The sequence below is a fragment of the Theropithecus gelada genome, chromosome 5 (genome assembly GCF_003255815.1).
Source record: "Theropithecus gelada isolate Dixy chromosome 5, Tgel_1.0, whole genome shotgun sequence".
Classification (NCBI taxonomy): Eukaryota; Metazoa; Chordata; class Mammalia; order Primates; family Cercopithecidae; genus Theropithecus; species Theropithecus gelada.
Window position 1 is genome coordinate 124,318,568 of NC_037672.1, and position 26,760 is coordinate 124,345,327.

Sequence of the window (26,760 nt, forward strand, 5' to 3'; positions counted from 1 at the left end):
GGGAAAAGATAATTCTCTAACTCAAGAAAATATTCAAAACCTCTTTTTTGTGTACTCATAATTCAAAACCACCAGAGGTGTAAAAAGCATTCTCGGCAAAATCAACCAATATCAAGCCCAACTTGAGTAATTTTTTTTTTCCACATAAAGGTGGATTGAAATTATGTCTAGGGTAGCCAGGCGTGTTGGCTGATGTGTGTAATCTCAGCACTTTGGGAGGGCAAGGCAGGCAGATTGCTTGAGCTCAGGAATTGGAGACCAGCCTGGGAAATGTGGCAAAATCCCACCTCCACAAAATATACAAAGATTAGATAGAGTGGTGGCATGTGCCTGTAGTCCCAGCTACCTGGAAGGCTAAGGTGGGAGGATCCCTTGAGCCCAGGAAGTCGATGAGGCCAATGCTGCTGTGGACTGTGATAGAGCCACTGTACTCTAGTTAGGGTGACAAAGTGAGACTCTGTGAGAAAAGAAGAAAGAAGAAAGAAGAAAGAAGAAGGAGAAGGAGAAGGAGAAGAAGAAAGAAGGAAGGAAGGAGGAAGGGAGAGAGGGAGGGAAGGAGGGAGACAGTTGTGTCTGGGTTAGCACAATAGGAAATATTTCTCTTTTTTTGTTGTTTTTCTTACAGATTTGCTATGAATATTATCAAACATTTGTCCCTTCTTCTCTCTTGTCCCTACCACTCCTTTGTAAAATTTGTTCCAACCTCTTACCATCAGGGTTTTTTATATTTTACTCAGAAGCCAAGAAAACCACTGTTAGCATAAAGAATGCACTTAAAAAAACTATTATTTTCATTAAGAAAGTTTCTTTAGGATATGATTTTCTCTGCAATCCACTGTTCATTTCCTATTGCGTAAGAAACAACCCTAGGATTTTGCACATTCAGGTTGCTCCGTTAAGACTTCTTCCATTCCTCCAGAACTCACAAGCGGGATGATTTGCCTGGTGGTCTTTTGGCCTAGCAACTAAACAGGACTATCACACTTACCGAGTTTCCAATAAAAGGATGATATTTATCACATTAAGTAGATAATGTGAGATGTTAGAAGTTTGTAGGTATAAGTAATCACAGGTCTTACCCTAGGGGTTCCATCCAATATGTGAGATAGACATAGAGTGTGAATATGGATAAAAGATTACTCATCCAAATACACGACTTCTGGTATGCTTAGTTCTTCCACTATGTTCCCCCAAATCATTACCTTGGAGCCATTTGTTTGCCACCTGGAGAGAGAGAGAAACAATGCTTGCATCTTACAAGCACCATAACCACAGCCAATGGGGGGACAATAGCAGTGGGCTTTCCCCCAGAGAAATGACTGCAGATGGAAGCTGGAAGGATTACACCAATACTACTTCCCCCTTGGGAGTGGAATGCAAATCGCTGTAGAGAAATATGAGGAGAGAAAAATGTTTTCTCTCCTGTATAGAAAAGCACAATGAACAGTAAGAAAATATTTTAATTTTCTCCACTAACCTGGTGGAAAAATTTGATATCAATCACAGACTTAATTATTTGCAGTAGATTTTGTTGCCCAAAACTCCATTCTCTACTATGTATAAATGTTTGTGAAGTAACGTTGCAGCTTTTATCCAATGTGAAATATAGCTGAACACTGATATCCATTACATATAGTTTCTCTCTCTAACATAGTGAACAAAACACCTTTTCTATCATAGCCATGCAGTTATTTTCAAAATGAAAAAGTGACCTGGTTGCTGATATATATAAGAGGTAGTAAGGCACAAAGAAATGAAGAGATTGGTTAGGAACCCAGCTGAAGGACCCAGTAACAAATATTAATTTGGTGTGATATTTCCAAATGGCTAATTTTCAGATCCATGTTATATTGATGCCAATATAACATGGATCTGAAATATTTGAACAGCATATTTTGCTTTCAAATCATTCTTATCTTTGTTACATAAAATTCATATATTCCCTGAAGTGTTAAAAACTCCAAGAGGGATTAAAAGCATAAAGAAGAAATCACACTATTAGCAAAGCCTTCTACAATGTGGCCTTGAGAAAGATCTTCCTGGGATTTAATTTCCCTAACTATAAAACAATTACCTCCAAAGTCATCTAAAATTCCATATTTCTAAAATTGTTTAATATAGCTAAATTTTAATGTTTATGTTAAATGGAGATAATGGAAGGAACATTAATTTTTGATAAGGACCAATTGTGTTTGATAGCATGTGATTTTTTCCAATTGTTTAGTTGATAAAGACACACATACACACACACACACAGAGAGAGAGAGAGATTGAGAGTGAGTGTGTGTGTGTATGTGTGTTCTTGGACTTCTAAGTTTTCAGGTGATCTCATCCAGACCCACGCCTTTAAATACCATCTGCATGTGAATGTTCTCCAGTCCAGACCGCTTCCTGAACTTCAACTCATTTCATTTTGTAATTAACATCTCCTGTGATATCTAATAGACATCCAAAGTATAATCTGCATGTTCAAGACTTAACTCTTGCTTTCCTTCCCCAACACCACAAACATGTCATTTTGGATGATTTCCTCATTCCAATAAATGGCAAATCCATTATTTGAATTAGTAAAAACTGGGGGAAATTATTCCTGACACTTTTTTTCTCTTATACACCACATCCAAACCATGAACAAATCCATTCAGCTCTGCCTTTGAAATATACAAAATCTGACACTTTTTTTTCTGTAGAGATGACAGTTTTGCTATGTCGCCCAGTGCAGTGGTTATTCACAGGCACAATCAGAACACACCACGGCCTCAAATCCTGGACTAAAGCAATCCTCCTGCCTCAGCCTCCCAAGTAGCTAGGACTATTGGTTCACACTGCCATGCCCAACTTGACCACTTCTTATTACCTCCACGGCTACTACCCTGGACCAAGGTAGCATCTCTTTTCCTGGACTATTGAAATAGCCTCCTATTGGTCTCCTTGCTCCTACCTTTGACTCCCTTGAAGTCTAAGCCAAATGATCTTTTTGTCATGCAAGAAAAATTACATGATTCTTCTGCTCAGAACCCTCTGGTGGCTTCTGCTCTTAAGTATAATCAATTCTTGCCTATAAGGCTCTAATTTGCTTAGTTTGCCTTCCTGCTTCCTCTTTGAACTCATCACCTTCCATTATCCCCTTACTCACTGCTCCAGTCACATAACCCCATATTCTGATTACATTTTTCTTTATGACATTTATCACCACATGACATATTATATATTTATTTTTGGTTTTTTGTTCTTGCACTCTTCCTCTCTCTCTCTCTCAACTAGAATGTAAGCACTTCAAAGTCAGAAATTTTGTTTGGTTTTTGTATTCCTATATTTTCACAGACAAGAATATTGTCCAGAAATAATACATTTTTTAAAAGTATTACATAATAAATAAATACATAAAATGACTTTCTCATATTTTGTTGGGCCCATAAATCTTTCATGAAAAATAAAAAAAAAATATACACTAGAAGATTGTGCAGTAGCTAAGATTAAATTATTAATATCTTTGTTACATAAAGGGCTTCTACAAATCAATAAGAAGACACACAAATGACCAAAAAAGATATAAAAAAGTTCAACATCACTAAACATCAGGGAAACGCAAATCAAAATGACAATGATATCATTTCATCCATTATAAGAGCTTTTATCAAAAAGATAAAAAAAAATGCTGGTGAGGATGCAGAGAAAAGGGAACTCTTATATGCTGTTGGTAGAAATATAAACTAGTACAGCTGCTTGTACACAAAAAATAATATGGAGGTTCCTAAAAAATCTACAGATAGAAAGACCATATGATCCAGAAATCCCACTATTGGGCATTTATCCAAAGGGAAAGAAATCATTACATTGAAAAGATGTCTTTACCCCCATGCTTACTGCAGCACTATTCACAATAACCAAGATAAAATAATCAACCTAGATGTCAAACAACAGATGAATAGATAAAGAAAATATGGTATATACACACAATGGAATACTATTCAGCAATAAAAAAGAATGAAATACTGTCATTCAATGCAATGTGAATAGAAATGAAGATATTAAGTGAAATAAGACAGGAACAGAAAGTTAAACACCACATGTTCTCATTCATAGGTGGAAGCTTAAAAAAAAGTTGGTCTCAGAGTGAAAAAGTAGAACAAAGGATACTAGAGGTTGGGAAGGGTAGGGGGAAGAGAGGGCAAGGGTGAGATTTGTTAAAGAATACAAAATCATAGCTATGTAGAAAGAATAAGTTCTAGTGTTTCATACCATTGTAGAATTACTATAAGTAACAAGAATACATAGCGTCAAGTAGCTAAAAGGAGGATATTGAATGTTCCCAACACAAAGAAATGATAAATGTGATAAATGTTTGAGATGATATGCTAATTACACAGATCTGATTACTATACATTGTATGTATCAAAACATTACTATGTGCCCCATGAATATATAAAATTATTACTTGTCAATTATAAAATTAAATTTTAAGAAAATAAATAAGTTTTTAAAAGAAAAAGAACACAAAGACCACAATATTATCTAAGATATTATATTCCACACCACTATTCCTTATGTTTTATGCACATCTATGAACTTTCCAAGGGATTCACTCTCTGCCAAGAATATCCTTTCTCCCTTATTCATCTTGTAAATTCTAAACCATTCTTCTAAATCTATTTTAAATAATACCTACGCAGCAATCGTCTACAGCTTATCCCAGTGATAATCATAAATAAATACGCATAAACTTCCTAATAAAAATGTAAAATAAAACAAATAATTTGTATTAATTAAATTAAAACACTCATTTAAAATCTGTTGTTTATCATGGTGTATTATATCTGATAGTTTTACATGTTGTCTGCTAGTGGGATGGAAAATTGTAAAACACTTTTGGTAAACAATTTAATAATACATTTTAATGTACTTATCAGATTTTTGAAAAGAGAAAAATATTAGCAAGTCAAATAGGGAGATGGTATGCATTTACTATATTATGGTATGTATATAAAATATTCTATATTTGAAATATTCATATGCATATAATATTGTAAACTGAAAAAAATTTCTCCCTGGACACAGATTCTATTTGGAGTTTGCAAACAATCCTGTTTCTACCTCTGACTCCATGACCTTGTGGGCCCACTCACTGGCACTCCTCCCCAAAGCCTCACTCTTACTGCAATAGGCCCCATTAGCATGATAGCCTGCCAGAGGGACAGCATAGCTGTCTCCTTCTCTAAAAGTCAATTATATCATGGTTATTATGAATATATGATAGTGGATATCCAACCTGATGAAAGATGGACATCTGTATTTACATCATGGAATCTCAAGCCAGGGAAATAACTTCTATTACAGGTAGCTTAGCATTTAAGGGAAACATGTCCCAAGAGATTACCATAGATAATGCTGAAGGTTTAATAGAAGCCAAAAATTTTAGATTCAGTGCACCAATCAGAATTCCTTTTTGGTGTTAAGACTTGACTTGATGAAAAGCAGTTTACAACTATTAATACAGAAGATCGTACACTCACAAGATCATCAGAAAATTCTAATTAGATCTGATGCATCTTCTAGTTTCACATACTATATACCATATTTCTAAATCATATGGTAGGAGATGTAGGAAATCAAGCTGTTCTACAGTTCTGGTCTTTATTAAACCCTTCTGTTCTTTGCTTTGGAAAACACACTTTGAGTTATAGTTCTTTGGATGCCTAGGGGCCATAGGACACCACATCAATTACAGTGTATTATTATTAAACGCATTATTTCAGAACCACATCTGTAGACAGATTTGTTTACACTGTGAAGGCATGCCCAAACCTGTTCTGCCTGATTCCTTTATAGCCTGTGGAGTCCTTTTCTCTCTATGTGCATAAGATGAAAAAAATCAATCATACCCTTTCTCGAAAGGAAAGTATTAGCAGTTTTCTACTGAGGAACAAAATTATGGAGCAATATATTTTTTCAAGATGCAGAAAGATCAGTTGGAAGAGTAAATGTGAAATGATAGCCAAGAAATTTTTGAAAAATAGGAATATTTAAGGATTTTCTCTACCATAAATCAGAGCCACAGTAATGTACATGGAAACAGCATAATATTAGTGCAGGAAATTGGTTCAGTACTAGAAAAGCAGAGCAACAGGACAAAATTGACAGCCTAAAAACAGAAATATATGTACTTTATGTGAGTGTGTGTATATTGTGTGAGGGGTGTGTGTGTGTGACACACACACATATATATATGTTTGTTTAGGTTGATATTTCAAATCAGAGGGAAAAAGTAATCATCAATAAGTGGCAATCAACAATTAGATATACATTTAGAGAAAATAAAGTTACAGGCTCACATTACACTATAGATAAATAAGATTTCCAGAAAGATTAAAGAGATAAACATTTTTAAGCTATGAAAGTAACCTCTCTAATTTTCTTTTCATACTTTGACAGTTAAAAAGGTAATTTGTCAGCTGGGCACGGTGGCTCATGACTGTAATCCCAGCACTTTGGGAGGCCGAGGTGGGTGGATCACAAGGTCGGGAGATCGAGACCATCCTGGCTAACATGGTGAAACTCCATCTCTATTAAAAATACAAAAAAATTAGCCAGGCATGGTGGCGGGTGCCTGTAGTCCCAGCTAATCGGGAGGTGGAGGCAGGAGAATGGCGTGATCCCGGGAGGCGGAGCTTTCAGCCCAGCAGAGATCACGCCACTGCACTCCAGCCTGGGTAACAGAGCAAGACTCCATCTCAAAAAAAAAAAAAAAAAAAAAAGGTAATGTATCTCATACCAATGAAGCAGAATAGAAAGTCCAAAAATTGACGCACACCTCTATGGCAATTCATTTTTGATAAATATTAATGCAATTCAAAGGAGAAGTAAGTCTTTTCAACAAATGGTGCTAGCACAAGTACCCAAATGCAAAAAAATAATAATAATTAAAAAAAAACTCTTTGAGCTGTACACTCACACCATATACAAAAATTCACTTGAAATGGAATACAGACCTAAGCGTAACCAAAATTATAAAAGTTCCAGAATAAGACATATGAGAAATCTTAGCAACCTTGAGTCAAAGATTTCTTACATACAAAAAGCACAATTACAAAAGATTCATAAATTACATTATATCAAAATTAAATGTTTGCTCTTTAAAAGATACTATTAAAACACTGTTAAGAAAATAAAAAATTAAGCCACAGGCTGGGAGAAATATTTGCAAAGCATATATTTGATGAAAGACTTGTAAAAATAAAATGTAAGAACCTCTTTCAACTAAATAATAAGAACACATGCAACTCAATTTTTAAATGGCAATAATTTTAAGTAGATAATGTGCCAACAAAAAAAAATATGTATGGCAAATTAGCCAAGAAAAAAATCTCAACATTATTGGTCATTAGGGAAATGCAAATAAAACCACAATGAAACACCCCTGCATATCCATTAGAGTGGATAAAATTCCAACTGATAAAACCAAAGTTTGGCAAAGACGTTGGAACACCTGCAACTAAAATAAACTGTTGGTGGGAATACAAAATGGTACAACCATTTGGGGAAAAGTTTCGCAGTATTTTATAAAGCAAAACATACATTACTATTTGACCCAAGAAACATGAAAATATATGTCCATGCAAAGACTTGAATTTAAATCATCATGGGGGCATTATTTTTATCAACCACCATCTGAAAACAATTCAAATATCAATCTTCTATGGATAAACAAATTGTAGTATGTCCATATAATGGAATATTAATCAGCAATAAAAAGAACCATCTACCGAAATACTTAGTAATACAGGAATCTCAAAACACTAGGCTAAGTGAAATAAGTCAGACAAAAAGACTACACATTTTATATACATATATAAAAATATATAATTTATATATTATAACAAAGACTACACATTATATATAATAATATATATTTATATATCTATATATTTATATATTATACTATATAAATATATATAATTTATATATTATATTATATGTCATTTAAAATTTTATATATAATATTCAAAATTATATATTATATATAATTATATACATAGTTTTTATATAGTTATTATATATTATATATAAACTCTATATAGTTTATATATATAAAAACAGAAATACAAGTACTTTATGTGAGTGTGTGTATATTGTGTGAGGGGTATGTGTGTGTGATATATATATATGTTTGTTTAGGGTGATATTTCAAATCAGAGGGAAAAAGTAATCATCTATAAGTGGCAATCAACAATTAGATATACATTTAGAGAAAATAAAGTTACAGTCTCACATTACACTACAGATAAGATACATGTTTATATCTTATATATGTTTATATAATACACATTATATAATATGTATATGTTTATATATCCCTCTTTTATGTAAATATATATATTTACATGAAATATTTTCAGAGTTCAAACTATAGTATTAAAGAAGGACATCCCTGCTTATGGATTGGAAGTTGATATTGTTACATTGTCTATACCACTCACAATGATCTAGAGATTCAATGAAATCCCTACAATTTCCCTACAATGAAATCCCTACAAAAGTCCCAAAGGCATTTTTTACAGGAATAGAAAGAATAGAAATAGAAAAAATAATCCTAAATGCATATGAAACCACAAAAGACCCCAAATAGCCAAAGTAATCTTGAGAAAGAAAAATAAAGTTGGAGGCATAACATTCCCTGATTTTAAAATAATTCACAAAGCTACAATAATCAAAACAGTATGTTACTATCTTAAAGACAGACATATAGACAAATAGAACAGAATAGAGAACCCAGAAATAAACCGAAGAATACACTGTGAACTGATCTTCCACAAGGTGACAAGAATACACAATAAGGAAAGAATAGTCTCAATAAACAGTATTGGGAAAACTGGATATACACATGCAAAACAATGAAAATGTGTTGTCTTACAACATACACAAAAATCAACTTAAAATGAATTAAACAAATAAATATAAGACCTGAGACTGTAAAACTTTTAGAAGAAAACATAGGGGAAAAGCTTTATGACATTGGCCTTGGCAATGATTTAATGGATATGACATCAAAAGCACACACAAAATCAAAAACAAGTTAGTGGGACTACATTAAACCAAAAAGTGTCTACACAACAATGAAAACAGTCAGTGAAGTGAAAAGGAAAACTATGTAATAGAAGAAAATATTCGCAAACCATATATCTGATAAGGCGGGGGTGATAATGTCTAAAATATATAGTACAGGAAATATATAGGGAAGTCCTATAATTTATAGCAAAACAAAATCAAACAACGTTATTAATATATGGGTAAAAAACATACAAATGGCCACAAGTATATGAAAAAATACTCAATATCACTAATCATCAGGAAAATGCAGATCTAAACCACAAGCAGATACCATTTTATGCCAAACAGGATGGCTATCATCAAAAAAACAAAAGACAAGTAATGTTGGTGAGGATATGCAGAAATTGGAACCCTGGCATACTCTTGGTGGGAATGTGAAATGCTTTAGCTGCTATGAAAAACAATGTGGAGGTTTCTCAAAAAAATTAAAGTAAAATTACTGTATGACCAGAATCCCACTTCTGAGTATTTCTACAAAAGAACAAAAATCAGAAACTTGAAGAGCTATTAGCACTCCTATGTTCATTGTAGTACTATTACCTTTATATAATAGTCAAGATGTAGGAACAACTTCAATGACCATTGGGAAATAAATGAATATCAAATGTGTGGAATATAAATGCAATGGAATACTATTCAACCTTACAAAAGAAGAAAACTCTGTAACATACGACAACATGGATGAACCTTGGGGACATTATGCTAAGTAAAATAAACCAGTCACACAAACACTGAATGATTCCACTTATATAAGGTATCTAAAATTATCAAATCCATAGAATCAAAGAGTGAAATGGTGGTTGCCAGGGGCTGAATAGAGAGGGAAATGGGAAGTTACTAATCAATGGCCATAATATTTCCATTAAACCAGATGAATAAGCTCTGCTGTACATCATTGTACCTATAGTAAACAATACTGCACTATACACTTAAAAAGATTAAGAGGGAAGATCTCATGCTTAGTGTTCATTCTTACCACAAGAAAATAAAAATTTTTAAAAGGAAGAATAAAACAAAATGTTATAGTGTTATAATAGTGTTAAAAAGTAGATTGGTGGTTGCCTGGGACCAACAGCATGGGGAAGGAATTGAGTGCAAAATGGGATGAAGGATTTGGCGGGGGGGGTGGAAATGCTCTATATCATGATTGTAGCAGCAATAACACATAATACATATATATCAAAATCCATCAAAACTAAAACGGATTAATTTTTTGAACATAAATCATGTCTCAATAAAGCAGATTTTAAAAATATATCAGAATGACAGCCATGAATAGTCATTATTTGCTGATGACATTTGTTTACATAAGAACTCCAAGAAATCAACAAGATATGAAAATAAATAAGTAAATTCAACATTGTTGTTGAGGTTTCAACAAGATTATCTGATAAAAATATAAAACCTTGTTATACCATAATCAATTTGAAAGTGCAACATAACAAAGGAATACATGAGAAAAAGCTTTCAAAGACTCACAATAGCAAAGACATAGAATCAACCTAAATGCCCCTCAGTGGAAGACTGAAGAAAATGTGGTCCATACACACATGGTCCATATACACCATGGAACAGTATGCAGCCACAAAAAAGAACAAGATCACATCCTTAACAGTAACATGATAAAACATACTGTATTAGTTATCTATTGCTACTTAACACATCATCCCCAAAATTTTACTGCTTAAAACACAAATATTTATTATGTCTCACTGTTTCTGAGAGTCAGGAATCTGGGAAGGCTTAGCTCCAGATTCTGGCTTAGGGTTTCTTGTAAGTTTGCCGTCAAGGTGTTGGCCAGGCTACAGTTTCTGAAGACTCAGCTGGGGCTGGATGATCTGCTTCCATGTTCATTCATGTGGCTGTTTGGCAAGAGACTTCAGTTTTTCACAATATGGATCTCTGAATAAAGCTCCTCATTACATAGCTTCCACCAGAGCAAGTAAAACATGCATGCATAAGATTGAGAAAGAGAGAACCCAAGATGGAATCCATAGTTGTTTCATAACCTACTCTCAGAAGTGACATGCCATCACTTCTGTTATGGTCTATTTGTTTAGAAGTGAATTACTAAGTATAGCCCACATTCAAGGAAGAAGAGATTACACAAGGTCATTAATACCAAAAGGTAGGGATCACAGGGAGCCCTCTTAAAGGCTGACTACCAAAGACACCCTTAAAAATTAAAAGAGGAGACACTAACAAGGAGAAAATATGTGTAACACATGTGATAAACAAAGTTTCCAGAATACATAAAGAATTCCAAGAAAGTTAAAAGAAAAAGGCAATAATCCAGATAAAAATAAGCAAATTAACAGAACAGCCCAAATATATGTCTGGTAAATATCTATCTGGAAAGTTGCCTGATCTCACTTATAATCAGAAATAATGTGAAATAAAAATAAACCACACAAATTATTTCATACCCATTCTATTAGCAAAAACTAATATGCCTACCAATACTTGGCAAGGATGTGAGGACATAGTCTCATATACTTCAAATAGAAACGTAAATCAGTGAAATCATTTTGGAGAACAATCTGGCAATTTCTAATAAAGTTGACAATGGAAATAGTCTATGGCTCAGCAGTTCTAATAATTGATACATATGTTGGAGAAACTCCTATACATGTGTCCCAGACATGAGTCTTTTCCAAACAAGTAAATAATGTTCCCTGCAGCCTTGTTTGTTTGTACAAATTCTGGAAACATTCTAAATATTCATCAATATGGGAATAAATTAATAAACAATTCATAAAAATGAATACCATATATCCAATACAACAAATAAACTAACTGTTGAGGCCAGCTCAGTAGTGGAGACCCTAACCCAGTGGTGCTAGAGGAATTAAAGACACACACATAGAAATATAGAGTGTGGAATGGGAAATCAGGGTGCTGACAGCCTTCAGAACTGAGAGCCACAGAGTTTACCGACACGTTTATTGACAGCAAGCCAGTGATCAGTATTGTTTGTATAGATTACAGATAAACTAAAATGGGAAACAAAGGGATGGGCTGAAACAAAGGGATGGGCTCTGAGTAGTTACCTGCAGCAGGAACATGTCCTTAAGGCACAGATCACTCATGCTATTGTTTGTGGCTTAGGAACACCTTAAGTGGTTTTCTGCCCTCAGTGGGCCAGGTATTCCTTGCCCTCATTCCAGTAACCCACAACCTTCAGCATGGGTGTCATGGCCATCACGAACATGTCACAGTGCTGCAGAGATTTTGTCTATGGCCAGATTTGGGGGCCTGTTCTCAACATGTTCCCCCTTTTTGTTTTTGCAAGATGATAAAAGCAAAGGCAGCTTTATCACGGTGAGCTACTTATCACAGCAGTCAGGATCTGCATCTGCAGACTACACAGAGACAAACAACACAGATTAAAAGCACAATCATCATTGAAATCACAGAGCCTCCAAGTGTTTTCATCCATTTTAATGGGTGAACAGCTGCTAATCTGTCTGCAACTCCTTCAAGCACTCCAGTTCCTGGCATTAAGGTCAGTTGTAACTGGGAGGCTTTACATGTTTGTTCTTTTAATTGTGCAATATCCAAAGGCAAGTTTGCAGAGTGTCCTTCTAAAAGCTTTTTTATTCTTTCCCAAATTTTGATCTTATTAAGAGCCATTAATAGTTTCTACAAATCCTCATGTTCAGATCCTACAATGGCCCATATCATTTGAGGTTGAGGTGCCACTATACTGCCATGTTTCCAGATAATAGGAACTCTTGCCATACTTCTTATCATTTCTACCATCTGACCATTTTGTTTAGACCAGCTGAATATAGTGTGGCCATGGCACGCAGAATGAGAGGTGCAATTTAAGCTAAACATCCCCTTAGGGGACCAATCAATAATGATTCCATAGGAATCGTTGCACAGCTCCCCTGCCTGTTCTGCAATGCAATCTTCCCAAACAAGTACATTCATTATTTCTGGCCAGGTATACTTCTGTTTACAAATAGGTTTTTGAGGGCTGTATGCCTCAATTATAGGAGATTTAGTATGGTAAATACTGAGATCAGAAAGCATGTATAACTGTGTCATAGAGTGACTGCATCCAAGCATTATTGCCAGCCAAGATTGATAAATATGCCCAATAAGTATAATTGTTCTGTGTGTCAGTCCTCATTGAAGGAATACTCATGGCAATGGTGATCGCCGCTATCATAGCTATCATTAAATTACTCATTGTGACTGGTTGTCCCGCTTTCCTCAGATTTTCTTCTGCCATCTGTGACAGCTTCTTGATCTGTCCCCAGGTAGGTGGCTGTGTTCAACAGGTGTTGTTTGTGACAGCTGGGGTCCTCCTCAGGATCAGTCTCGACATGGCTGCAACCAGGGGGTCCTGGGGATCCTCCTGGAATCTCTTCCTTGGCATCTGGCTCATGATAAGGTTTCAGATGTCTTGGTATCCAAATCAGCTGCTGGTTCTGGCCTGGAAAAACACAAGCATAACCTCTACCCCAAGTTATTATTTTACCTACTTCCCAACTTTCTGTTATCAGATCTCTCTACCTAACCAGATGTTGTGCTTCTGTCTTTGCAGCTGGTTTCTGCAGAGGTTGTTCAGCTGCTGATAGCATCTGGCCTTTAGGCAGGCTCAAAAAATTTAAAGTCGATAATGCTAGATTCAGTTGCATATGTGGTGTCCCATAGTCACTGTTTCCTCCTTTTTGCTTCTGCAACTGCTGTTTCAGGGAGAGATTCATTCTTTCCACTATGGCTTGTCCTTGAGAATTACACGGGATACCAGTAATGTGTTTAATATTCCATATAGAGAAAAATGTAGCTAGAGTTTGGCTAGTATAGCCTGGGGCATGGTCTGTTTTAGTAGAAGCTGGAATGCCCATCCCTGCAAAACACTGCAAAAGGTGACATTTAACATGGACAGAAGACTCTCCTGATTGGCGTGTAGCACAAAGTGGGAAAATGTATCTACACGTACATGTACATAAGCTAGTCTCCCAACAAGGGAACATTTGTGACATCCATTTGCCAAAGAGAATTAGGTTCCAATCCTCGAGGATTAACTCCTCCTGTAAAAGATGAGGAATGCACCATTTGGCAAGTTGGGCATCTCTGGATAATAGCTTTAGCTTCTTTCCAGGTAATGCTGTATCTGCATTTGAGACCAGAGGCATTAACATGGGTTAAATTGTGAAAGTGTCTGGCATTAGATATTGCATTAGCAACTAGGCGATCAGCCATTTGATTCCCTGTAGTCAAAGGTCCTGGGAGAAGTGTATGAGGCCCTAATATGAGTAATGTAAAAAGAGTGTACTCTACTCCTAACTGTTGTTTGCAATTGGGTAAATAAAGTCATCAGTTGTTCATCTGTATGAAATCATAACTGAGCATTTTCAACTAACTGTGTAGAAGGAACCACATATGAAGAATCAGAAATCACATTAACAGGCATATCAAAAGCAGTCAATACCTCAATTACAGCTACAGGCTCCGCTTTTTGAGTTGAAGTATAGGGCGTCTGAAAAACTTTACATTTCAAGCCAGAATAAGAAGCTTTACCATTACTAAATCCATCTGTGAAAACATTTTCAGCACCTTTAATTGGTTTAAATTTAGTTATTTTAGGGAGAATCCAATTAATTTCAAAAATTGAAACAACTTTGTTTTAGGAAAATGGTTATTAAGAATACCCCCAAAGTCAGCTAAATGGGTTGGCCAAGTAAGACTATTTATAAAAGCTTGCTGTATCTGTGCCTTCATGAGAGGGACAATAATTTTTCCAGGCTCTTATCCATGTAACTTAACAATCTGAGTTCTCCCATTTCCTATCATAGTAGTGATTTGATGCAAATAAGGAGTTAAGAGTCCGTGAATTTATATGTGGAAGAAAAAGCCATGCTACTAAGTCCTGCTCTTGGACAATAACACCAGTAGGTGAAGGCTGAGTTGAAAAAAATTAGCAAATCTAAAGTCTTTTCTCAATCTATTCTATTTATTTGAGTCTTATGCACTTGTTTCTCCATTAGCTGTAACTCTGCCTCAGCCTCCTTTGTTCATTGCTGAGGGCTAGTGAGACTAGGATCTCCTCTGAGGATAGAAAATAGATTACTCATGGCATAGGTAGGAATGCCTAGAGCAGGTCGTATCCAATTGATGTTCCCTAGTAATTTGTAAAAGTCATTTGATGTTTTAAATTGATCCCTATGTATGGTTACTTTCTGTGGCACTATTGTAGTGTCATTTACTACTTGTAGTGTACCCAAGTAGGAGTAAGGAGTAGTAGTCTGAATTTTGTCAGGAGCTATAATAAAACCAATGTGAGAAACCAAGTTTTCCAAGCGATCATAACATTGGAGTATTATTTCTTGAGTGGGGGCAGCACAAAGTATATCGTCCATACAATGAATAATGTAACACTGTGGAAATTTTTTATGAGTAGGTTCAATTGCTTGCCCTACATAAGTTTAGCAAATTGTTGGACCGTTTAACATGCCTTGTGGCAACACTATCCAATGAAAACACTTAGCAGGCTGCAGGTTGTTTACTGCAGGAATTGTAAATGCAAACCATTCACAGTCTTGCTCAGCTAAGGGGACAGTAAAGAAACAGTCTTTTAAATCTTTGACTATTAAAGACCAATTTTTGGACACATAGCAGGAGAAGGCAGTCCTGGCTGTAATGCCCCCATAGTTTGTATAACTGAATTAATGGACCTTAAGTCAGTTAACATTCTCCATTTACCTGATTTTTTCTTAATAACAAAGACTGGAAAGTTCCAGCGGGGAAATGTTGGAGCTATGTGTCCTTTTACTAATTGTTCACTAACTAAGTCCTCTAAAGCCTCCAGTATCTCTTTTACTCAGTGGCCATTGTTCTATCCAAATTGGCTTATCCTTTAACCATTTTAAAGATACAGGTTCTGGAGGCTTAACAATGGCTGCCATCAAAAATGATATCCTAAACCTTGGCAGAAACTTTGTCTTTCCACTTGAAGTGGTTCCTTCAAACTTTGCAAATTGTTTCCTAGTCCCATACCAGGGACATACCCAATTTCATGCATCATATGTAGACTTCGAGGGCGGTATAATTACTCTGGAATTAGAACTTCTGCTCCCCATTGTTGTAATAAATCTCTTCCTCATAAATTTACAGGTACAGAGTTATAATTGGTTGAATAGTCCCAGGTTGTCCATCAGGCCCTTCACAATGCAAAATATACTACTTTGATATACTTCAGGGGCTTTACCAACTCCAACTATGTTAAACTGAGCAGGTTGAATTGGCCATGCAGATGGCCAGTGCTGTAGAGAAATGACTGAAATGTCTGCTCCTGTATCTATCAAACCTTTAAATTTCTTTCCCTGAATAGTTATTACACAGGTAGGATGTTTATCAGTAATTCGATTTACCCAATAAGCTGCTTTGTCTTGTTTATTTGTGCTTCCAAATCCTCCTGTTCATTTAATTTCACTTTTCTCCATTTCCACATACAGCAAAATCAGAAGCTATGCTATACACTCTCCTGGCTCTGATTTCCAGGGAACAGAAGTAGACATAACAATTTGAATTTCCCCATTGTAATCTGAATCAATGACTCCTGTATGTACTTGCACTCCTTTTAAATTTAAACTAGATCTACCTAAAAGTAATCCTACCGTCCCCGCTGGCATCATCTGACTACAGACAGCAACATTCTTTAACAGTCCCGTTACAAAAGGAAAACCTGGTCCATATTGATTAATAGTTGGTTTAAATTCTTGGAGTAGTTTAAAGGGAAAAGGCTCAAATGTAGCTATAATATTTCCCTGTTGATCTGGGTGGGGGGTGTATTCTAACAGGGAACTGCCAAACCTCTATATCATCCTCTCTTCTAGCTTGCTGGATTCCTGCCTGAATAGAACTGAGAGCGGTCGCTCGAGCCACTGCCCAAACAGTCACTGGGACAACTACTTTTTGCCTAGTGTACTCCGGAAAAGAAAGATCTGGACGGTCAGGCCACTCTTTTTCTTCAAAATAATGAGGGGGTGCAGACAGGTAGGGACAAACCTCTCCCTCCTTTGCCACTTTAGCTTTAGCTGGCAAACAAATCTGCTCTGCTCTGTCAACTCTTATGTTACTTCGTTATACTCTCCTTCCTCCTCATCATTAGTGTGAAAAGGTTCCAAGGTGGAACAAACCAGAGCCCACACTTGTCCCACTGTTACCCTGATGCTTCCGAGCTCCCCTTCTTACTCAACACAGAGATTGCTTTAGAGTACTTGGGTGTCCTCCAGCATAGTTTCACATTCTCCAACTGTCACTCCAGCAACCCTTTAACCCAGGTTCGAGCCCCACATATGGGCATCACTTGCCGAGGCCAGCTCAGTCATGGAGACCCTAACTCAGCAGTGCTAGAGGAATTAAAGACACACATATAGAAATACAGACTGTGGGCCGGGCACGGTGGCTCAAGCCTGTAATCCCAGCACTTTGGGAGGCCGAGACGGGTGGATCATGAGGTCAGGAGATTGAGACCATCCTGGCTAACACGGTGAAACCCCATCTCTACTAAAAAATACAAAAAAAAACTAGCCGGGTGAGGTGGCGGGCGCCTGTAGTCCCAGCTACTCGGGAGGCTGAGGCAGGAGAATGGCGTGGACCCGGGAGGCGGAGCTTGCAGTGAGCTGAGATCCGGCCACTGCACTCCAGCCTGGGAGACAGAGCCAGACTCCATCTCAAAAAAAAAAAAAAAGAAAAAAAAAAAAAGAAATACAGACTGTGGAATGGGAAATCAGGGGGTTGACAACCTTCAGAGCTGAGAGCCACAAACAGAGTTTTCCGCACAGGTTTATTGACAGCAAGCCAGTGATAGTATTGTTTGTATAGATTACAGATAAACTAAAATGGGAAACAAAGGGATGGGTTGAAACAAAGGGATGGGCTCTGGCTAGTTCTCTGCAGCAGGAACATGTCCTTAAGGCACAGATCACTCATGCTATTGTTTGTGGCTTAGGAACATCTTAATCAGTTTTCTGCCCTGGGTGGACCAGGTGTTCCTTGCCCTCATTCCAGTAAACCCACAACCTTCAGCGTGGGCATTATGGCCATCACGAACATGTCATAGTGCTGCAGAAATTTTGTTTATGGCCAGTTTTGGGGCCAGTTTATGGCCAGATTTGGGGGCCTGTTCCCAACAGTAAAACTATGAATATCATCATATATAGATCACAAAGCAATATTGAATAAAAAAACAGATTGTGGAATAATATGTGAACCAAATGCATATATGTACAAATACTTCTAATATGCACAAAGCACAATTATACTGTTTATAAATACATTAAAATAGTTAAAGTATCAAAACATGAATCATAAAGATACATCCTAAATTCATGATAGTGACAGACTCTGGGGAAGAAAATAAAAGGTCATTATTTTAATAATAAAATTGGAAGAAAAAATGAAAACAATTTATCTTTGTTGGTTCCAGATGATACTATTTTGTTCTTTGTAACTTTCTGTATCTATTATATTTTTCACAAAATATGCCACTTGAGTACCTGGTCACCATACACTGACAATCTAAATATGAGTAAGACACACTCCTTATTCAAAAGAAACTTACAGTCTCATATCAGTGAGTTCCTGATCTATAAACACCTTAAAATTCAGTGAGTTAAAAGAGCACTCATTTATTCTTCTGGATTTGGGCTAAGGAAAAACAGTAACACATGAGGCCTTTTGAAGCCTACATTTATAACTGGCATGAAGTCACTTCACCAAATTTTGTTGGACAAAGCAAGTCACAATGACCATGCCCAGCTTCAAGGAGTGTGAAAGATGGACCTGCACCCTAGTTTCTGTACCACTTCTTCCACTGTACTTCCATTGTGTCCTCCCCGTCTGTCTCCCTTTTTGGTTTTAAGCTTTCTATTAGCATATCATTTCTTTCTAAAGTAGAATTGCAGTACCTTTTAGCATGAAGATTTTGGTTTCTAAAAATTATAAAGAGATTCCTCAGAGGGCAGTTAATACTGAAAGTAGCTCAAAAAGAGTCACTGTTTTCAAAGTTAGATATTTCTGAATGAAAATGCATAAAAGCAGCCTTATTTCCTTTCTTCATTCAGTTTTAAATGAAACAAAATTAAATTTATTTTAAATTTCATAATGTTTCCAATTAAAGTATCATGTTAACTTAGAATAAAAGCAGTGACGATCCTGTAAATGTCACTTCACTAATTCTTGTTCTTGCTATAAAAAGTTTAAAGTAAACAAACAAGGGAAATGGCTATAATAAAGGAAAGAAACAACAAAACCTTAGGTTTGTATGGCTTCTTAGATGGACAGTTATTGGTTTATTGCCACTTTATAGATGATGTACAAAGAGATTAAAAACAAAATATCTTCAAAATTAAGATATTAAGGTAGAAAAATATCCTAAAGTATTAAGGAACAGAGAGATTAAGAGACATGCCTATTTAAGTGGAAACACCAGGCTTTGGCTTGAGTATTTGACTTATCTCCCAGAATTCTTTGCACAATACCAAGCTGTAACAATAGATGAATTTGCATTTTTCTTCCTGAGTTGAAGAAAACAGTAGTAAAGGATTGCCATCTATCTGAACAAGCATGACTGAAAAGACCAATGAATTTGGTAATTTTCCAAAACTCTTAGCTTAAGAAAGATTATTTTAATCAATACATAATTTTTTGACATTTATTTTTACCAAAAATTTTCATCTCACCCATATCAGTCTCTAATTTTTATTTAATCACCTTATTTCCATAAATATTTGTGTTCTCATCAGCTGTTGCTTTTCTCATGAGCCATACTGTTCTGTTGTCTGAGAACATCCTAAGGGGTCTATTTCAGTATGTTTGGCCATACTATGATTTCCAATAACTCACCAAAAAAAGAAAAAGAGCTCACCAATTTTAGTCATCTAGTGAAGCAGATAATTTCGAAGATGTCTTTTCTAAGTTCTTCTTAGAAAGAAGTTGAGCCTTCCAATCCTATGATGATTACTTTTATGTGTCAGTTTGACTGGGCCACAGAGTTCCCAGATAATTGATTAAACATTATTTCTGGGTGTGTCTGTGAAGCTGTTTCTGAATGAAATTAACATCTGAATCAGTAAACAGAGTAAAGCAGATTGCTGTCCCCAGTGTGGGTGTGCCTTATCCAATCTGTTGAAGGCCTAAATAAAGTAAAAGGCCGGAAAAAAAAAAAAAAAAAAGGCCAAGAATTCTCTCCCTCTGTCTGACTGTCTCTGAGCTGGGACATTGGTCTTCAGACTTAGATTCAGCCTGGAACTTACACTGACTCTCCTGTTCTCAGGCCTTTGGACGCAAATTGAAACTATATCATTAGTTCTCTTGAATCTAGATCTCTCCATAGCCATTTGATCCAATTGCTTAATTTATATACGTGAATATTTTGTGTGTGTGTGTGTGTGTGTGTGTGTGTGTGTCCTATTGGCGCTGTTTCTCCTAAGAACCCTAATACAAGTCCCAAAATGGAATCCTGCACAATTCCACAACTGACTGTAACCAATCAGCCAATATCCTGGGCTATCATTTTACTTGCATAAAACTTTTCAGTATTTCAATAACTGTCAAAAAGCTAATAATTTGGTAGTTAGTAGTAATATAGGATGATAGAATATTAGGACTAGAAAAACCTAGAACCTCTTGAAACCTCTTACAGGTTATCTAAATTGAACCCCTTCATTGTAAACATAAGGAAAAAAATTATAAAAGTTAAGTGACTTACCCTGGCCAAAGTCAATTAAAGACAAAACTGTAAACCAGATGTGTCTTCAGATTGTCTTTATCCAGTCTTCTTTCCACTCCACTAAATTGTTTTTATAGATGTAACTACAGTTTGCCCTGAAGTCTCTGTACTTTCTCTCATGGTCTCTCATTATGAACATAAGACACTAGAAGATGGCTAGTTGAATGCAGGCATGGGTGTAATCTACTCCCCTATAGAATGGAATACAGTTTAACCATATATCCTCCCAAGTAGCAGTCAGCCAGTGTCACATAGGTACTAACCACTGATATTTAATGATCACATTCATAAGACCAACTTCCCAGAACAAAATTATGGTGACTATAGGTAAAGAACAGAATATATTGTACTGCCTCTTCATTTATCTAGCCTCAAAACATTTTTCCAAATATGTAAGGGGCAAAGTCCTTGTTGGGGTAATTTTACAGTAAGTCACAAAATGAAGTACTAAGAAAATTAATTCATTCCACAATTCAAAGTCGGAAGCAAGTGCTTGGGATGGATGATTGAGAGCCATTTACACAGGCAAACTCCCTGAAAGACAAAGCATGCAGAAACTGAGGAATATCAAGGAACTATTCACATACTGAACACCAAAAGAGACTTCATGCTATTCAGAGAGGGGATCTAGATCTGAGAATACAGCACAGATTACCAACTGGATACTGTCTATTTGATACTCTAGATTCAAATACTATTAGGTTGGTGCAAAAGTACTTGTGGGTTTTGCAAGTTCATTTACCCAGAATTTCCAGGACTTAACCTACTTAAATTATCAGATACCCAGAGTTTAGATACTAACTTCAAAAGATATCAACAATTTAAAAAATATGACCCTTCTCCAGCATCTTCCAGATGCATTCTCTTAATTTAGATTCCATTAAATGAATGAGTACACACACACACACACACACACACACACACATATATAATAACAGTTCATCATAAAGTCACTGGGATAATATCATCAGCACACACTCCAAATTATACTTCAACTATTACTATAGGTTTTCATTTAAAAATTATTTGTAGCAATTTCCTTTGTTTGCATGCTTCTGATATCTGGTCTCTGAGTCAAAAGATAAAAGAATCCCACTACTTCTACATTAAATTTGGAAAGCAGTATTAGTTTCCTGTAAATTTGTGTTATCATATTGTTGTATTACAAAGCATTGGCAATAACCAATGATCAAAAAGAAATGGGACTTTTTTGCTGGAGAAGTAAAGTTAAGCCCTGAATCTTACCACCTCCACATATACACACATACATCTGTCCTCCACACACACATCTACACATATCCTAACACTCTCTAAGGCTAACCCTCACTCCAATTTCCTCTTGCAAATGCCAAGATGGAGGCGGAGTTCAGTTTGATTTCTGTGGTGTTTGTTTTTAACAACTAAACCCAAACCTACCTTAATTATGGCCATCATAAATGAATTACATTAGAAGAATTTGCTGAGAAAACCAATTTTCTGACAGTCATAAATGTGAGTATTACTAAGCCCACAGAAAAGCCTTCACATTGGTATAATCTACTTGCATCATCTAGAAGGGAACACAGAATAAAGAACTCATTAAAAAAATAGTTGATCCAGTGTAGTTTACAACATATCCTGAGTAGATGAGTGTGGCGAGGGGGCATACTGGACACTGGAACCAACTACATCCAGAAGTGAAAAATGGCCAGATTGTACCTAAGTACAATCCACAGATGAACGATAGATAGTTATACTGATAATAATGTAGCAACTACTTATTTCTCTAGTTTAATAATATTGGTACATAAAACTCACCAGCAAAGGAGAACATACACATTGAATGCAGCTACAAGTGACCATTTCATAAAAATGCTTTCGATGTTTTAAAAAAAAAAAAAAAAACCCTATCTTCACTGACCTATCTCATTCTGTTCAAGATACTTCCCCACAGCTTCAGATTCTCACTCACCAAATGCCCTTCACATCACATGTGTTCATCCTACTTAAACTGGCTGAGTAAGGCTGTATTTTATGTGTATTGGGTAATTCTTTCCTATGATACTTGCCAAAAAATATGTTTTCTTTTGTCTTATGGTAAGTTTCTTCAGGTTAGATTCTAGTTGGGAGATATCACTCAAACTGCTATATTTATTTATTTTGACACTCAAAAATAATTTTACTTGCTACAGAGTGGAAATATAATTTAAACATCTGCTGCTGAAACACCCGTCTTTGATACAAGGCATATTCATTGGCACAGTAATAAGCACTCCCAAAAATAAATACATAATGCACACTCTAAACACATTTGTACCACACATTGAAAAATAAAAGGAACAGATTTCCTTTTGGATCATGGATAAATGTATCATTTCTCTGGAAAACAAGGCTCAGCCAATTTGTCAAAATTATTGAGTTCAAAGTAGGAAGGTTTTTTTTTTTTTTTTTTTTTTTTAGCCTACTGGATTTTTGATATTTGAATTTAATAAAGAGGCTTTAAATAGCCTTCTTGTGCATGTTGTCACTCTGAAAATAAGAACTATAAGCTCCTGCTTTTAAATTGTTCCCCAAATGTTCCCAGAAAGCCAGAGAGATTTAAGCCAAAGAGCTCACCCCATGCCTTCTATCTCATTCATGAATTTCTAGAGCTCCAACTAAAATTGAAAGTAATTTACATCTGCAATATTCAGACTGAATTAAATTTCATGTTCAATCTACACCCCCCAGAAATGTTGAAGTTATGAAGGCATTATGAACTTATAATACCAGGCAAATTCCAGGCAGCCCTGTGACTTCATTCCAGGTGGAATTCTTAAGTTAATGAAGCTAAGAGTACTTGCTCTCTGCCATGTTGCAAATAACTATATTCAAGCCCTGGAGTCTACTACGGCTTCATCTGTAGCTCTGCTACTTATCTTCGAAAATCAGCAAGAGATCCAAGTTCCTTTTTAAACACTGAATAAGCAGCAAGCATACATTCAAAAGAACTGTCTTCCATACATTATCCTGGAAAGTCTTCATATCTTTTAAAAGAAAAGTGATTTCACAGATGCGCTTGAATAAATAAAGGAAATTTTCAGTTGCCTGAAAAAAAATGTCTCTTTAGTCAATGAACCAGAAACAAAGACTGAAAAAAACATGGCTTGTTCAGTTTTGAAAGTCCTGTTAACCACTCCACTGAGCTCTACTCTAGAATCAAAATGTTAAGTCTTTTGTCTTCCTGTCATGTATTGTAGAAACAAAAATGTTCATAAAAGAACTCTTTTTTTCATATGAAAGTACTAGAGTCATACATATGGGATTCATATTTAAATTTAAATAACACTCATTTTGTCTTAACATTTTATTGTCATTTTAACTTTTACATTAATCCATAGATTTACACTTTGCTTATTATTATTAGCTTATGTGTTCAGATTTCTTAAGAGTGTCATGTGACCTTTTAAATTTAATATAAATTAGAAATATTCCGTACTCTCCACCACAGTCAGAAGTCCACATTGTTACTTAGACGTCTCTATCTCTCCTGTCAAACAACAAAATCAAGTCAACAGGTGTGAGCTTGAGAAGCAGCCTTAGTCATCCCAAACTACACTCCCCTATCTGCTTGGCGCTCACAGCTCTACTCCCCTTTAGTTTACCCCAGTTCAGCTTTGATCCCTGGTCTTCCTACTGTGTGGTTCTTGGTCATTGCTAAATGACTTAAAGGTATTTTTTCGTCGATCTTCTCCTTCATCCTGAGTGATTCTAAACTCTCACTCCTTCTGGTGGCTCCTCCATTTCCAGTTTGAAGAGATCTTCTTATTTCATATGATTTTTAGATAATTAGGATGAGTAATTATCTAAAAATTAACTGAAGATAAAGTAATTATCTTCAGTTCTTATGGAGATGGGTTTATTTTTAGCAAGTAACCAAAAATATATCCAGATTATGTGTTCAGTGAGTAAGCTGTCTATACACACATATATGGCTTTTCCCAAGCCTCAATCAGTCTATTAGCTATCAAAGCCTACATTTTATATATAAACATGTGCCATCCTGGCTCACTGCAACCTCCGCCTCCCGGGTTCAAGCGATTCTCATGCCTCAGCCTACTGAGTAGCTGGGATTATAGGTGTATCCCACCATGCCTGGCTAATTATTTTATTTTTAGTAGAGACAGGGGTTTCACCATGTTGGCCAGGCTGGTCTCAAATGCCTGACCTCAAGTGATCTGCTGGCCTCAGCCTCCAAGTGCTGGTATTATAGGCATGAGCCACCATGCCTGGCCAAAAAAATTTTTAATGATTTTCCTAAAATACATTTTCTATGTGATTCAGCCTAAATGGGGTAAATAAAACACATCCACTATTATCCAGGACTTCACTACACATACACACAAAGTAAGGGACAGATTTCTGGCTTCATGACAGTTACTAGCAAATTTCCTAGTCTCTCATTACTTATTTCCCCAAAATGTTGTTCGCTACCATTCCATGAGAAAATGTTCAATTCAAATCTTAAACCGAAGGTTTGTATCAATCTTCACTGCTATTTTTAAGGGTGTGGCTTATTTGATTTCAGTAATGTGGTAATAACTACTCTATGCACAACACAGCCAATTTAGAACCATTTTTTATAATTTTTCTTTTTCCAACTTAAGATCACTAGGTATAAACTGAGTTATTCTAAGTGGAAGAGAGTCTAACATCAGTTGCTATTTAAATCCTGACATACTGTCATCTGTTGCTTTATAATTTGTGCCAAATTACTTCAGCCCAAAGCAAAGCACATGAAATTCTCATCATTAAATTTGCATATACTGAAGTTATTACTAAACTTTGAAACATTGAATATGCTATGGTTACAGTTTAGTCCAAACTTATGAGTACTGGTAAGAACAGAAAAAAGTTAATACATCATCTATAGATATAAATATAAAATGAAATATATTCCTGCTATAATTCTACTACTGATGGAGAACAGAAAATTCAAACAGGCCCATTAACAACAAAGACATTATAAAAGGTGTAATCCTCTTCAAAATATCCAACAGAAGCCTTACTTTGTTAAAAATTAGGTGTTCACCAAGCAACTATTCATTGTATGAACTTGAATTTGCCCAACCTTAGGTACTGGAGGTTCTCAGTATCATAATAAGATTAATTTTTTTATAAACACAACAACACATATTCAAATAAACATTTTTGTTTCCTTCTAATGCTTCATACAAGGATAATCTTGGTAGGTCATAAACTTATTTCAAAAATATAACTTAAATGAGTTTTGTAACTCATGTAGGATGACCTTTGTAGTCAATAAAAATTCATATATTGTTACTTTGAAGCCACCTTTTAAAAATCTTGCAGCCATAAAATTATAAAGATAAAATACATCTTTAAATGTTCTAGTCACACACCTCATGTTATAGATGAAAAAGGAAAGGAAGTCTAAAGAAGACAAATAATTTGCTTAATGTTATAGACTTAGTTAGACTTGTAAAACCAGGACTATTACCTAGAACTAATTACTGGATCCAGAAATAAATTATAATATTACCTGAAGCTCTTTAATATCTCTTATTTCTGTGTAAAAAAAAATTTGCTAGGTTAAACAAGCAACAGATTTCATTTGATTAACTGATCTTCAAATAATTTTCAAACTCACGCAACTGAAGATTACTAACAAAAATACCCATGAAGATAATCAAATACATGTAATAAAATGATAAATTTTTACACTTGATCTTAGCCAAAAGGCCGAGAAGCAATAAAATGATAAATTTTTGCCTTGAATTTGAAGATGTGCAAATTCAAATTTTCAAAAGTACTGAGAAGAGTAAAATGAGATGCCATTTCTTTGCTTGTCAGAGTCTATATCAGAACTTTTTCTTAAAATGCTTTTGAAAAGGCCATAACTGATTATAAATCAGACTGCTAAT

The 26,760-nt window shown here is 35.5% G+C and overlaps 1 non-coding gene across 1 annotated transcript; it reads left to right on the forward strand.

Moving 5' to 3' along the window:
• The first annotated feature begins 20,073 nt into the window (after positions 1–20,073).
• LOC112625627 lies at positions 20,074–20,154 on the forward strand. The gene has a single exon (XR_003119708.1). It is a non-coding gene; the product is annotated as a small nucleolar RNA SNORD66 (small nucleolar RNA).
• Positions 20,155–26,760: the final 6,606 nt, after the last annotated feature.